Source organism: Neophocaena asiaeorientalis, unplaced genomic scaffold (genome assembly GCF_003031525.2).
Source record: "Neophocaena asiaeorientalis asiaeorientalis breed wild unplaced genomic scaffold, Neophocaena_asiaeorientalis_V1.1 scaffold1032, whole genome shotgun sequence".
Lineage (NCBI taxonomy): Eukaryota > Metazoa > Chordata > Mammalia > Artiodactyla > Phocoenidae > Neophocaena > Neophocaena asiaeorientalis.
In genome coordinates this window covers 201416-204479 of record NW_020172049.1, presented here as the reverse complement: position 1 = coordinate 204479, position 3064 = coordinate 201416, and positions in this window count along the sequence as shown.

The window sequence follows — 3064 nt, the reverse complement described above, 5'->3', positions numbered from 1 at the left end:
TTCTTCCTACTTAGACTGTCTAAAATATGTATGAAATAGTGAGAATTTTATCTAGAGAAATATATAGAATTTCTTAATACATTTATTTTAGGTGGCTTAAAGATCAATATACCATTTTGACTTAATGTTTCATATAGTACTAAAGATTCTCCATCATATATTTCTTATTTTAATATTTATTTCTGCTAATGTAGTCCAAAGGTTGTGCTAAAAACCTAATTTGGATGCTCTTATCCATCATGCTATACTGATACAAGAGCACAATTTTTTTGTTACTGAAATTAAAATGTCTTATTATAGGGTATTTATGCTATGGATGTTCTTAGTAAAGTGGAATTTTTATATTATGTCATTAAAAATGAATATTAAAATGATATAATGGAAAATATAGATTTTCATATTTATTTGGCATAGAGAAATTTTAATGTACAGTACAAGTGGCATATTGTAGAAAGATCTGAATTGGAGTCTTTGATTTAAAAGGAGGGCTATATGATTTTTAAAAGATTTACTTTAAATTTTCCTTAACAACTTCACTGATTAAAGTATAGAATAAAGTTTATATATACTATTACCATCTTATTTTTTCCCAAATATTGTATTCATGAATAAAACTGAACTGCTGATTTCTGAGCTTGGTTACAAAAGAGTACCAGTCTAAGTATTACACCTTACTTTTGGTAATCTTAGGTTTCTGGGTTTTTTTTAATCCTAGATATTTTTGACATATCTTCTTGACTGGCCATTTTCTATTCCTCTCTTTCTGGTAAGAACACTCCAGATCACTTTTGGGAAACCAAGCTCACTGATATGGTGTGATCTGGGTCCTATCTAGGGAAATTGTTCTCAAACTTTAAGTGTACCCAATATACCTGGGGTACTTGGTAAAGCACAGATTCTTGGGCCCACTCCCAGAATTTCTGAGTCTGTAGGTCTGAGGTGGGCTTGATAGTTTGCATTTCTAACAATTTCTTAGGCACTGACAATGTCGCAAACCCAGAGACAACACTTGGAGAAGCACTAATCTAGGATAAATCACTCTCTTTTCTCAGCCCTGGGCAGTGGTTCCTCCAGTATCAGCTGAACGATCAGAGCCTAGGTCATTGTAATACTCTCCATGCTGTGTCAGAAACACTAAACTATAAACTTGGTGTATGGTGGTGTTAAAATACGAGTAGGTTGTTTATTAGAAGTCAAAGCTTAGTCAGTTGTGTGCTGTAGTAAGAATCACAGTGAGGGCAAATGGTATAAGCCAATGTCCAGTGAGATAAGTGGTGTATTCCCATCTTTGTTATGAGGGTAAATCAGAAAGCCGTCTGTTTGCCTGGCTAACATCACTTCACTGAAGTCTTCTTTGATCTATCCACTCTCCAAGCTGGGTTATAGATAATTTCCTATACTTCTCTCAAGACATTCTGTGAACATATCTATCATTGAACTTTACTATTTTAAAAACGTATCTTTTAATGTATCTGCTGTCTTCATTAGACATTTGGTCTTTGAGGGCAAGGGTCATTTCTTATTAATCTTATTACTCTTTTAACCACAATGCTTGGGACAAAATCTTGTGGGTGGTTGCACCCAATAAATTTTTGTTGAATAGAAGAAGAAATTCATGACGGATGATGAGTGAAAGGCAAAGTCAAAGAATAACCTGTCCAAATGATTTCCTGGGACAGTGATTTTTACATTTCTTCATATACTCATGCAAGTCTGCACATGAGAAGTTATTGTCACCACAACAGTCTTTACTCTTCCAGAAAGTATCCATGTGTTTGTGACTTGTACAGAGAATGACAAATAAAATGCTCAAGGGGATAAGAGGTGATAGACTGGAAAATTTAAATTCTAGCTGGAAAGGCACAAGCTGAAGAGAAACATGTCTTAATTTTAAAATTCATTGAAGGCATGGGTGGGGAAGGTGGATTTAATAGTCACAGTAAAATAAGCTAGAATTGGGTGTCCACTGGGGTTTAAAAAATTACATTAGCACACATTTAAAAAAAAATACTACTTTGCATTGTGATAAAGGTAGAGCACATTCATCCTCTACTTACATTTTTGTGCTTTTAGAACATTCTCTCCCTTTATTTATTTATTTTTAAATTTATTTATTTTTGGCTGTGTTGGGTCTTCGTTGATGCATGCCGGCTTTCTCTAGTTGCAGTGAGCAGGGGCTACCCTTCATTGTGGTGCACAGGCTTCTCATTGCAGTAGCTTCTCTTGTGGAGCATGGGCTCTAGGTGTGCAGGCTTCAGTAGTTGTGGCATGCAGACACTAGAGTGCAGGCTCAGCAGCTGTGGTGCACAGGCTTAGTTGCTCCACGGCATGTGGGATCTTACTGGACCAGAGCTCAAACCCATGTCCCCTGCATTGGCAGGCGGATTCTTAACAACTGCACCACCAGCGAAGTCCCCATTCTCTCCCTTTAAATTTTAAGTCATATTTCAAGACCCAATGGAAGTTCCCAGAATTCACCTCTGTTCTTGTTCCCACCTACTGTGATCTCTCCCTCCACTGAACTAATATCACACACTTCACTTATCAAAATTCTGCCTTAATATACATAAACATCCATAGATTATGAACTATCTTCATCTAGACTGAGTTATTTGATATCATATATCAGGAATGGCAAATTGGATGCAACCTGCCTGCTGTTTCTCACCAAATGGCAATGGCTCTCTGAAGTCCTGAGGTCAGAATAATGCTGAAGTTATATAATATTCTCCCAATTGTACTTAGAAGGATAAAATGTCATTACTTAATATCAGATATGGTATGGTCATTAATTTTTTTTTTTTTTTTTTTTTTTTTTTTTTGGTCATTAATTTTTGTATCCCCAAAATTTTTAGGGCAAAGTTCAGCACAGAGAAGGACCAATATGTTAAATGAAGAAATTAAAAAGAATATAACAGCTACTGAATTAGTTATATAAAAATATATGTTGAGATTGAAAGGTATTTTTTAAAAGTTCAACAAAAATTAATGTTATTCCTAAATAATAGATATATAAGAAATATTAATGAGCTCATGGGTACATATGATTAATTTTTGGAGAATA